We start from the raw sequence: 13,159 nt of genomic DNA, 5'->3' as shown, positions 1-13,159 counted from the left end.
TGTTTTCAAAACTAAACTATTTTCAAGAAACTCGAGCATTTCTTGAATTTGTGACATAATTCCGAAAACAAGAACATTTTAAAAATTTGTGAACAAACTTTCAAAACTGTTGCTTTTTAGAAAAGGTGAACAAATTTGGACAACAAGAACATTTTTTAAATACCAAATATTTTAGAATTTGTGAACAAAAGTTAAACATGTGAACACATTTTGAATTTGTGAACAAATTTTCAAAAATGAACATTTTTTGAATATGTGAACAAATTTTGAAAACGAAAATATGTTTTGAATTCGCGAACAAATTTGAAAAATGGGAATAATTTTTTACATTTCCAGAACATTTTTTAATTTTTGAATAAAATTTGGAAACAAGAACATTTTTATGAAATTCCCAAACTTTTTTTAATTTGCGAACAATTTTTTAAAGTGGGAAATGTTTTGTACCGCCGAAATTTTTTTAAAATTTGTGAACAAAATTTGAAACTGAACAATTTTGAAATTCAAAAACGAAAATGTGCATATTTTTTTGAAATGTGCGAACAATTTATTTAAAATAGGAACATGTTTTGAACCACCGAACATTTTTGAAATTGTAAACAAAAATTTGAAACCGAACAATTTCAAAACTCCTGAAAAAATGAAAACGTGCACATTTATGGAATTTTCCAAAATACTATGACATTTTCGAAAAATCAGGGACAATTTTTTGAAATCATGAACAATTTTTTCTAAACATGATTTTTTTGGAAATTATGAATAATTTGTTCAAAACACATTTTTTCCGAAAATTCAGAAACCATGAACATTGTTTGAGTATGTGAACAAAATTGAAAAGGCTGGAACTTTTTTTGAAATCACAGAACATTTTCAAATTTCTGAAACAAAATTTAGAAATGAGAACATTTTCAAATTTATGTAACAAAATTTAGAATTGAGAACATTTTTTCAAATTCCTCGAACATATTTTGAGTTTGCGAACAAATTGTCAAAAACATGATTTCTTTTCAAATTAGTGAATACATTTATTGAAAAATTCCAAATAGAAAAGAAAACCAAAAAAAGACAAATACGAACATTTTTTAAAAAGGGAACATTTTTTAAAAATGGAACATTTTTTAAATCCCACAACAATTTGTTTAGAATGCGAACATTCTTTGGATTTATGAACAATTTTGGAAAATGCGGCCATTTTTAGAAAAAATGAAGGTTTTTTGAAAGTGGGAACAATTTTTTAAGGTTACAAACAATTTTTGAAACATAAACTTTTTTCGATTTTTTTTGAAAAAGAAACGAAAAAAGAAACCGAAAAGGAAACAAGAACATTTTTAGACCAAAGTTAGAAACATAAATTAATTTTAAAAATTCCAAACAAATTTGAAAGTTGAACATTTTTTGAATACGTGAACAAAAGTTGAATACCTGAAGAAAATATAAAACGAATATGTTCAGAAATTCATGAACATTTTTGGAAAATTGCAAACAATTTTTGAAATGGAAACATTTTTCGAAATCGCGAACATTTTGTAAAGGTTGTCAGAATTTTGAACAAAAACATTCTGAACAATTTTGTTAACACAAAATATTTTTGAAAATTCCAAACATTTTTTGATAAATGCATACTATTTTTGAATTTATGAACAAAATTTGAAAACACAAACATTTTTCAAAATTTGAACATGTTTGTAAAAGCACGAACATTTTTTTGAGAGAGAAAACATAAACTTGAAAAACAAAAAAGAAAAAAGAAAAGAAAAAGAAACAGAAATAGAAAAAGAAAGGAAAATAAAAAAACCGGTTCTGCAACCTTCTAGAAGGTTCCCAAAACCGGAAAAAAACCAGCTGGGAACCTCTAGAAGGTTCCCAAAACCGGGAGTGCTGGAACGGTTAAACGGGCCAGCACGTTGCGTCGCTGCTCGGTCGCTCGCCTGTGCGAAGCGCCGGCAGTTTGACGCAACGAGCAGCAAATAGGATATTCCGGGCTACATGACCAGCGTTGCCGCCGGGAGCTGTTGTGTCTTTCCTCATTGTTCCTACTAATGGGCCGTACAACCATGATCGAGCGAGCTTATTATTGAACTCAAACTGTCTCTCAACATGGAGAGCAACTAGTTAACGAGTGCTCCTTCGGGAGCCTCGCAACGATCAGCGTCACTTGGTGCTCTCAGCCATTCGCCATGTGTCGCGCTCTGGATGCTCCTTTCGGATTTTGTTTTTTATTTTTTCACACGCGTTTTCGGCTTTTTAAACGGTTTTTTTTGGGGGTTCGACGTTTTGGTTTTCCACCGGTCTTTCTTAGCTTTTCGATCAAAAAAATTTGTTTTGCGTGAAAAAAACGCGTTTTTTGTTTTTCTTTTTTTTCCTGAGAGTTACGGTTTTGCTTCCGCGAGAGGCACGGTTGTGCTTTCGCGAGAGTCACGACTGTGTGCCTCTCGAAAAGGGAAAAAAATACGCGTTTTCTTTTTTTTTCTTTCGCGAGAGTTACGGTTTTGCTTTCGCGAGAGGCACGGTTGTGCTTTCGCAAAAGTCACGGCCGTGCCTCTCGGAAAGAGAAAAACAAAACGCGTTTTCTGTTTTTTTTCTTTCGCGAGAGTCACGGTTTTGCTTCCGCAAGAGTCATGGTCGTGCCTCTCGGGAAGGGAAAAAATACGCATTTTTTCTTTTTTTTTCTTTCGCGAGAGTCACGGTTTTGCTTTCGCGAGAGGCACGGTTGTGCTTTCGCAAGAGTCACGGCCGTGCCTCTCGGAAACGGAAAAAACGTGTTTTCTATTTTTTTTTCCTTCCACGAGAGTCACGGTTTTGCTTCCACGAGAAGCATGGTTGTGATTTCGCGAGAGGCACGGGCGTGCCTCTTTCAGAAAGCAAGAAAAACCCGTGCTCCCGGTTCGGTTTTTTCGCTCCGTTTTTTCTTCCGGTTTTTTTTGAAAAAAAAGGTTTGTCAAAACCTGTCAACACTGGATCTAGTTTTGAAGATCTCGATGCAAAGAATCCAATGATGAAAACGATTCGAGATTTAGACACATGGTTTGGGAGATAAAACATTTTGAATAAATGGATCTACGAAAAAAAATCCCAGGTTGCGACAAGTGACACGCTGCATGTGCGCCACTTGTCGCGGCCTGAAAAAGTGGAGTGTTCTTTGAAACGAGTACTTCTTAATTAGTGATTTCGCTCAACGTGTGGTATTGGCGAATTTAGTAATTAAGCTATAATGGCCTTGTCCTTGGAAAAGAGTGGCAAGGAGTGCATGAAGGTCTTACGGCCAACACCCACGTGATCAATCAAGGCGCTATCCTCTTTACTAGATCGAGATCGCGCCTTGGCGCGAGGGTGCCGGTCCCAACGTTTTGGTCAAGCAGCGTTTTGGTCAAGCAGGTAAGGCTTAGCCAACATGGATAAGAATAAAGTGAAGAAGAAACATTCCATCTGTTTCAGTTCCGTTCCAGCTATAGCAAGTTCAAAACGCAATACAAATATAAAACAACATCACATATTAGTATATGGTATGAACATGAACGATTACGGAATCGTATCTTAAAGGCCCTAATTAAAATGAAAACAATACTTCTCGAAAAAAACAGGAGGAAGCAGAACACATATAATAGTTATGGTTCAGTACAAACAGAGAACTAAATGTTGCATGGTATTAATATCTCAGTATGATCCACATTAGCAGGTTAAAATCACAGTACAAATGCTTAACACAAGCCAATTCTACAAAATCCTCGAAGTTTAGTCTTTAGACCATGTCATGGTAGTCAGCGTTAAAATAAATCATGAGATAGTTGGTGTACAGGCAGATGATCCCTAACGTCAACCGGTACGTGGATCCTTTTACCCACAAAAGCCGAGATGCCTAAAAAAACATTGCAATTAATTCCATGCAGTCATTTAGCAAAATGCTTAGAACAAATAGATGTTACTCCCACCGTAAAGAAATATAAGAGCGTTTAGATCACTACTTTAGTGATCTAAATGCTCTTATATTTCTTCACCGAGGGGGTAGAGAATGTAAAATTGCATATCCATGTTGCTCTTCTACTTGAGCTTGTCTTCTCAGCATGTGTAGTTTCAGCTGGTTTCGCTTGTGTGGAGCCATTTAGTAAGAGTACTAAAGGTGCAAAGATACCAAATTATTCAGGCTCTACTGCATCTCTTACCACTGTCTTATTCACAGATAATTTATTACATAATTGGTGTTAACAATAAAATCGGCACGAAATGACGCAAACTTTTGTTCCACTTGAATTTAACCAAGCGGTCAGCTTGGTAAGCTACCAACAAGATTTTGAATTTAAATACCTATATAATATTTTATCATTTAGAATTTGGTTGAATGGAATCCTGGCAACATGTTTGTGTGTGGAGGACTGCAGTTGGTGTATACATTCCTGGAAGCATATTTTCTTTTCATATATAAACAACCTTTAGTATCCAAACCAGAACAAAAACCAAAAAAATTATGGTTGACTTGGTTCGTGTGATCATTCGCAGTAGCTCCACAACACGAACCAATCATCATAAAACATCGACCATTTCTTAGATATACTTATCTAATGTACCTACAAGGCTAAAAAGACACTATAGTGTGATGCAGTACATGTAAATTTTGATGTAACACCACCATTTAGACAAAATGATTGGCCTCACTGGAGATAGTGAATCCCTCAGGCCAACATGTGAGATAAAGAAAATATTATAAATCATGGTGCAAGTGTGTTGTCCGCAAAAAAATATTCAGATGGTCTAAGCATATCCTATAGGATGAGGCACTATCCTATCAAAACCACCAAGTGACAACATTATCGCACACAACCAATGCCATCTAAATCTAAAGTGGAAACTATCAAAGACATGAAGCCATGTACTTCACTATTCATGGTTGCAAAGTAACACCACTCCCACTCCCACAAACAGAGTAAAATCACATCAGCCAAAAGAGAAAACAGTAGGGGGGAGATTAGGAGATCTCACCTTGTCGAATGGTTACAGAACTTTTGGTCAAATTGCGAAGGCAAGAAAGCAAGGTCCTCACCACTCAAGGATGCACTGGAGATGCAAATCATGCTTGCAGCTTGTAACCTGTGACAATTCAAAACAAAAAAACAGAACAGATTCAACTTCAGACACGTCTACCACTGAATCGAAAGATTTCCATCGCCAATCACCATTATATCCGCAAGATAAAGGTATTTACCGTGCAGGACTCACTATCACAGAAGGCCTGAAGGCAGATGCTGCAGGCGTGGTCACAGGCGTCGTACACACCACCCCTCCACGAAAGCTGCCGCCGATGAAAGCTTCTCCATGCCTACAGCCCCCAGCCCCCCTCCCTCAGATGGGACCTACCGGCTACCGGAGATGGTCGCCGTCGTCCGCTGGACCTTGACGGATCTGACGGGAAGGGGAGGGGACGACCAGGATCCGGTCGTCGCCGCGGGCGTCAGCGGCGAGTGTGTCAGCGGTGAGGCTGCCGCTTGCCTCTTTCCGACCGCCTTCCGGTGCCTGCGAGATGTGAGTCCAAAGCCCGTAGAATGCAAAGCTCAGAAACAAACAGATCAAGAGAAAAGAAAAGGCCAAGCGAGATCTAGCATGTTGCTAGCAGGTGGTGTACCTCCAGGACGGTGGCAGTCTACGCGAACTGGAGCGGCCTATCCACGGCGGTGAACAGATCCTCGTGCCCTGACGGGGAGCGCGACAAGGAGCACCAAGAGCCACTCTTTAAGTCTGAGTGGCACGATGCCAAACACCTGCGCGAGGAACGGCACGTAGAGGATGAGGAAGTGCAGCCCGAATGACACCGACATGGCCAGGAACAGCCACGGGTTGACCCACGGAGGCATCCTCAGCAGGCTCGTATCCCCTGAGAGGGCGTTGAGCGAGTTGAACATCTCGATTGCCACGAGCATGGAGAGTGAGAGCGTCATTGCCTTCACTTTGCGGGCCTGGAAGTAGTCGCAGGGGTTGTCGTCAAAGGTGAAAGTTCTAGCACGAGCAATGAAGGGCGCAACTGTGAAATTGTCCCATCTAGAGCATTGGCCGCAGTTCAAGAGCTGTGATAACTGACAAGTGTGGCCATCTCTAGTGAGACCAATGCCCATAAAAGATCTGTGGGTGTACCAGATGAGAAAGATACAAACGGTTGTAACCCCCATGTAAAGGCCAATGACCTGCAAGTTATGTGATTGGTGAGAATTATAATCTCGAGAAGAAAGGCAGAGATGCCTAAAACAGATCAAACAAATATGTGGTGATCATTTACCAGGTAACATAACAAAATCCAGGGAGTAATCAATGAGTCGCGCTCCTCCTTGGTGGCTTCTTCATGATGTCCTTGTCAGGCGGATTGAAACCCAAAGCAGTTGCAGAGGGGCCATCGGTGACGAGATTTACCCATAGAAGTTGAACAGGTATCAACCCCTCAGGAATACTCAAAGTAGAGGTAAGGAAGATTGAAGCAACTTCACCAATGTTTGAGGAAATCATGTATCTGCAGCAGTGAAGCAAGGGCCTTCAGAATACTCAAGGAATAGAAGGTTTTCCACCAACTGGATGTGAAGTATGAAAGCAGACACAATCACGCAATCATGCTCGATTCAGGAACATCATTTTTAGCAAGCCATATAGAACAAGCACAAATACCCAAGCAACCACAAAACTGTCAATGAGAAGTGGGAAAAAGGCTCTCAGTGCACAAACCTTATGAAAGCTTTCATGTTATTGTAAATAGATATTCCTTCACCAATTGCGGCAACTATGGTACTGAAATTGTCGTCGGCTAGTACCATGTCAGAAGCCTCTTTGGCAACCTGAACAAATAAAGATTAGATTAGTCCAAAAATATTAAGCTGAATAAAAGCATGGTTTTGCAAAATATCACTCTTTTCTTAGAACCTCCAAGTAATGTTCTACAATCTAAATAGAAAAATCTTGTTTTGCTAGCTCAAACAGTGTTATCTGGTTAGCATAAAGCAGTAATAGATGAGGGGACAAGGGCTGGCAATCAATACAATTCATAGGTTTCTGAAGTACAAAGGTTGGAAGAGAAACAACAAGACTTTTGAGAAATCAATAGTTTTTGTCAGGAAAACAAGTGGAAGAAGTGACTTTAAAGCAGAAGACCATGAAGACTCTAAAGTGCAACATGATGAATGATTCAGGCACGCTAGTAGGGTGATGGTGGTCCCTGGTTTTCTGTTAATTCTGCAATAGTCCATTCAGTCTAGTATTTGTGATCCGTTTAGATATGAGTTCAGAGCAGCGATGGGTTCAATATAAATGTATATTATCATTTGTATATGCAAATCCTATTGGAGTCCTAAAAAAGAGCGAAATCAATGTGAGCTGAGAGAATGGACCAAAACAAATTTAAAAATTATTTCTTGCACAAGTCTATTTGCATATTATTTTTAATTTGGACATAAATAAAGGAAGCCACTTGGCATGATATTTTTAACTGAACTAAATGTCCAATGCTATGTCAACAATTAAATCTGGGATTGACCAAAATCATCGGATTACTGAAATTATGTTTGTATCCGAGAACCCAACTATCTATAGAAAATATGAGAGAATCTAAAACAAATAGGAAGTAATTAGTGAAATAAATAGCAATAAAGTAACATGATATACAAATCAGCTGTATTTCAAAAACAAAGGCATAGTCTTGATGTGAACAACAACATACCTTGAAATCTCTGAAACAACTATACATCAGAAGCCTTTTGATAGGTTTAGCTCCATTTTCAGACCAAATTCAAATGGTAACCCTGTATTGTGCGATCAACACCCTGGTACTAAGCGGCGCTGGCCATCTTACTGAGCGCTGAGGAGGTGGGAGAGGCACAACAGACCATGCTCCTCCTATGGAGCACCGAGTGAGAGGAAGAGTCTGAACTCGGCTGCGGCTCGAGCTTACTCCCATGTGCTTATGGAACCAGTTTACTTTAATAGACTTACAGCATATCCTGCAACACTAAAGAACTTTAGTGAAACTAAGTTTTGAAGGCAAGTAGCTCTATCTAATCTGGCAATTGTTGGCTATGCTATATTACTACTTTTCTTCTGGACATGATCATGTTGTTCCAATGACACCGAATGAACAATATATACAACAAAATTAAGGACCGCTGTCCAAAAAATTGACGAAATCAAAATGGGGGGAGTTATATCTAATTAGGTAAAACACGGAACCAATCTAGAACTTCTCAGCGACTACTGGTTCAGTACATCGATATCGTTAATGATTTCAGCCCCTCAATATCATATTTTCAGGATTCCGCCCCAAAAGTATGGAAATGCATCGGCTAGATTCATATTTTCATATAAAATGATATAATCTCACACTTGGGTCGAAGATCAAGTCGAGCGATCATCCCCAACCTGCTGCTGACAAAGATGATGTAGAGGATAATTATACAGCTGACGGAGATCGAGTCGAGAGATCATCCTCATCCAAAAAATCCCCCACTTGGTTCTAGAAGGAGCTGCTAAACGTCATGGCGCCCTGTCCTATTATCTAGTTCAACTGTACAAATTAAGATTTCAAAACTACGTATACACATAAATGGATGGTTGCACAAGGAAGAGTAATTTGAGCATCTATCTCAGAAGAAGAATCAAACTTTCAGATTAAATAATAAACTGACTCCAGTTGGAAGTTAACATTTTAAGAATATATAATCATCTATCGCAGACCCAGTCGCTCATCTTGACACGGACATCGTCCATGCCATAGCAGGCTCAGACGCCCAAGCCAGCAAGCTCATGATGGCCACGTATTGCCCTCCCAGTCTTAATCATAGACCAAGCCACAAGCAAAAAAACACTCATTAACCCACCCAGACAATTTATTGAGCACCTGTGGATGGCGTACATGGATTTGAAGTGGGGTGACTTGAGAATCCCCTCCCTTGAGATGGCTTGCTGTTGCATGTGAGGTTCGTCCATGAAGAAGAGAAGCTTCATGAGCGCACGCCGCGCGCGCACACACACACACACACAAGATAAGAAAAGGAGGCTCTGGAAAGTGAAATGGCCATGGGGATGGGGTGCTTACCCGATCTAGGAGACGTGGAGGCGGAGGTCGTTGGCCCAGCACCGCACCGGAGCAGACGGCGGAGAGCTTGACCATGTGCGGGCCGTGGTGGTCGTCCTCTCATCCATGGAGGAGGGTGGCTGCTGCACCGAATCGAAGAAGTGAGTGGGGCAGGGAGAAAAGGAAGAAGGGGAGAGGAGAGGGCATGAATCAAGGAAAGAGGAGAGCTCACCTCGCCGGAGTTGGAGGCAGCCGAAACCCTAGCGGCGGGGAGGGGTGGTGCGAGCGACCGTTTGCGGCCGTGAGGAGCGGATCTGGACGGAGGGAAGGAAGCACCGCCACGAGGGGGGCTCGTGGGTGTGCTGCGCTCCGGCGAAGGCCGTCGGAACTCGTCGGACTCACCCGGTGTTGGTGGCGGCGAGGTGGGGGCTAGGATGCGGGTGGACGGGAGAAGGTCACGCGATGGGAGGAAGCGGCTAGGTTTCCACTGCGGCGGCAACTGCCTTTTATACGCCTATATGCAAAATGACCAGAATGCCCCCGGCGGGGCTGGCTATTTACGCGTTGTGGCACGACCAGGCGCAGTGGAATTTTATCTAACGGCTCACAACGATGTGGTAAATATCCGACGCCTCACATGAGCCGAGCCCGAGATCCGACGGCCCAAACGACATCAGGAAAACGATCGGACGGCCGAGAAGCTCTAATCGCTGAGGAGCCTCCTGCATCCATCCCTCTCATATCTCTGGATTTTCATATATGAAAGTGATTTTGATAATTTAAAGTCGTCGACGTCGCCGAATTTGCAAGGGATCTTGAATTTTGAGACAAAAAAAAGAGAAATAAAAGTTAGTTGAGATAAAATAAGAACATCTACATCCGGAGATAGAGACGTATATGTAGATAGAGACATCTACATATATGAAAGTGATTTTGATAATTTAAAGTCGTCAATGTCGTCGATGTCTTCAGCACTTCGCCCCGTGCCCTTGCACGAGGGTGAACTGACGCCTCCCGCTGGCCGTAGATCGCTTTGTCTTCCATGGTGTCTGGCTATGAAGACGCAGTGGATCTCGGCTCTTGCCGGCGGGAGGGCTCCTACATCGTTTTTAGGTATTTTTTTTGTGTTTCTCTAGGGTTTGTGTTTTGTTTAGGAAGACAAGGCGCGGCTTTTTGATGTTGAAATAAGGTTCTTCCCGCCTATGCCCATTCTGGTGATGCATCTAGCATTATCAGAGGACGTGTGGAGATTTATCTCCGACTGATCTTGCGGGATTCGGTCGGCGTTTGTCTTTGGTGGATCCACTTGGATCCGGTCTTCGTTCGTATGTGTTCGTGTGTCTTCAAGTTAGATCTTTTCGGTCTACGCTTCTCTCCATCGGCGGCGGCTGCTATTCTGGTGCCCTGGTCCCCTTGGGCCTTAGCACGACAACTTCCCGACTGTCTACTACAACAAGGTTTGCACGGCTTCGACGATGGAGGGGCGATGATGGCACCGCGCCTTCGGCTCGCTCTAGTGATTGTAGTCGTCGTTAGGTGGTCTACGGACCTGGATGTAATTTTTACCTCTGGTGTTCTTTGTACTGCCTTGACAGATGATGAATAGATAGGAAATTTTCTCGCAAAAAAATGGAGTTTTGGCAAGGAGGCTTATAAACAAAAAACAATGAAGTGATACAGCAATTAGTCATCCCTCATTTCCTTGGCCACTTGAATTAGAAAATTGTTTTTCTATTAAAAATAACTTGGATAACGTCATCGTTGATAAAATTATGAGATTGCACCTTCATGCCAAAATCAACATGTATAGTTTATTTATTTATTTTTTGCGAAAATGTATTGTTTATTGAAGTTCACCACATGTTACAAGCACGACATTTTGGCAAATCGTTTAATCGCTTAGGATGCGCAGCAACAATTATTCTTCTCACAGTAGCTTCTTTCGAAACTGTAGCCAGAAATTTCACAAGAAGTCTTGCACCAATTAATATTGATTGCCGTATCGTCCTCGCATAACCGAGATTTTCCGCACACATCTATCAGTGAAGTGGTACATACGCCCAACGAAGTATTGCATCCCATTTCAGATTATCAATGTAGTATAAATTACACGAGTTACTCAAGACAGTCTAGAAAACTAAGGTGTATGTATGTTTATATAAAATTGGACTGATATAAACAACTGAGTGTACCTTTGTTTCTCCCAGTTGCCTGGCATGGCAACAAAGTGGTAGACATCAGAAGAATTACCAAGCACATGGCACTTGTGCTGTTCTTGATAAGTGCCATCAGAAGTGGTTAACTATTTCTTTTTCCGCCTATAACAATATAGTCCTAGTGGCTGATATTTCTCATTCCATGTGAGTAGTTGTGGTGGTATTATATAGAGGCACTGTCAAATCTCAAAGAATCTTCATCTTAATACTATAAATATGGAGGTATATTATATTTGAGTCATCATGGTTATCTTTTTCAGAGAATCTTCATCTTAATACTATTATAAAAGTTATAATGTATGCCAAAATGTATCTTGTGGATAACTGGTTATTAAAAGCCTGCCCATTTTTGATATATACCAATTTTGTAATACTATTATATGAGTTATAATATATACCAAAATATATCTTGTGGATAACTGGTTATTAAAAGTCTGCCCATTTTTTATATATACCAATTTTGCAGTACTATTATAAGAATGAATATATACCAAAATTTAATTTTTCATACAAATTTATATTACATGTCTTTCTGTTTTATATACCAAAAGAGATCTCACCTGAAACAGCCTATGTCGCTTATGTTTTATGTGCTGCACTTTTACTTCAAAAGTTCCTCCATTTCTTGCTTTATTTACCTTGCTCCCAAAAAGGTGCTTTTGTACATGTAATCTTTAAACCCCCCCCCCCCCCCCCGCCATGGAAAATTGTGCTGCAAAGGTACATGTAACAAAGAGCCACACATTGGCCTTGCCGCTTTAATGGAAGATCGGGTGCATCAAAAACATCTTTTGACAGGGTGCCAACCGGAGATCAGGAGATGAGAAGGTGGTATGTGCAAGTATGTTGGGGCAACAAAGCTCGTAGGCGGGCAGTAGCAGGCGCCCCAGTTGAAGTTGTCGAGGCAACTAGGAATGAAGGGGTGGGAGGTGAGCGATTGGGTGGATTAGAGTTTTGTGCCGATGAACAAGGTGTTGAATGCGGGATGGTTGGAGGGCTAGGGTTGTTTGGATTACCCCAACTTTTGCTTTTACTAGATGATACTCCATGTGTTGCTGCTCAAAATTATTGCAATGTATTTTGTTGGATTTGTTTGTATAGAACAAGAATTTTATCATATGAGAAATAAAATTGAGAATTCATCACTGAAGTTTTTTTGTGAGGCCATGCTTTAGAATTTTTCCTCAAAAAGAGATCCTAGCTATGGACTTGCTTGTTCGTCCAAAGCTCCCGCTCACCATGACATGGGCACCTGACATGCCGGGACCTTTCGGTGCTTAGTTTCTTGGTATGCTATCTAACTCGACCAAACTCCTTGGGTGTCTTCCATGTTCATAAGGAACATTTTGCATTATTATATATTGTACTTCTTCTTGTAATCTTGGTTAGCGTCCTTGCACAAACTTGATGATGATGTGACATATAGATTTTGCTTAACCCTTGCAGGGAAAGCCTAAAATGGAACAAAGTTGAAACTCCAGGATACACATATTGAAAAAATTGAAAACAATATATATACAGCGCAAGAGGGTTAAGTACACAAAATGGTAGGTGGATAGGGGTTCTGCGGGATCCACACACCCCCTACAGGCGCCCGGGGGTAGGGGGCATGGATAGGGCATGTGGAGCCCACGAGACTCTACTTTGTGTCCTATTTAATATTAGAGTTTGTATTATAGTACCTTATCCGTTACCTAATACTTGATGATACCCCGTGCGTTACAGCGAGAATTTCTTCCTTTCATGATCATATCAGATGAAAAACGTACATTGGATGAATGGAAAGGAAATATGGCTTGGAATGTTGAACAGATACATTGACATTTGAAATGTTTGATGTTAGGGATTGATGTAATGTTGATATTTACATTTGAAATGTTGGAACAAATACATTATTGAGCAAACATAC

The 13,159-nt window shown here is 40.7% G+C and overlaps 1 pseudogene; it reads right to left on the bottom strand.

The window, feature by feature from the left end:
- Positions 1 to 3,617: 3,617 nt before the first annotated feature.
- LOC123047628 (calcium-transporting ATPase 1, endoplasmic reticulum-type-like) lies at positions 3,618 to 9,499 on the bottom strand (annotated as a pseudogene).
- Positions 9,500 to 13,159: the final 3,660 nt, after the last annotated feature.

This window comes from Triticum aestivum, chromosome 2B (assembly GCF_018294505.1).
Source record: "Triticum aestivum cultivar Chinese Spring chromosome 2B, IWGSC CS RefSeq v2.1, whole genome shotgun sequence".
NCBI classification, from domain to species: Eukaryota; Viridiplantae; Streptophyta; class Magnoliopsida; order Poales; family Poaceae; genus Triticum; species Triticum aestivum.
This window is presented reverse-complemented; position numbering and strand designations above follow the sequence as displayed.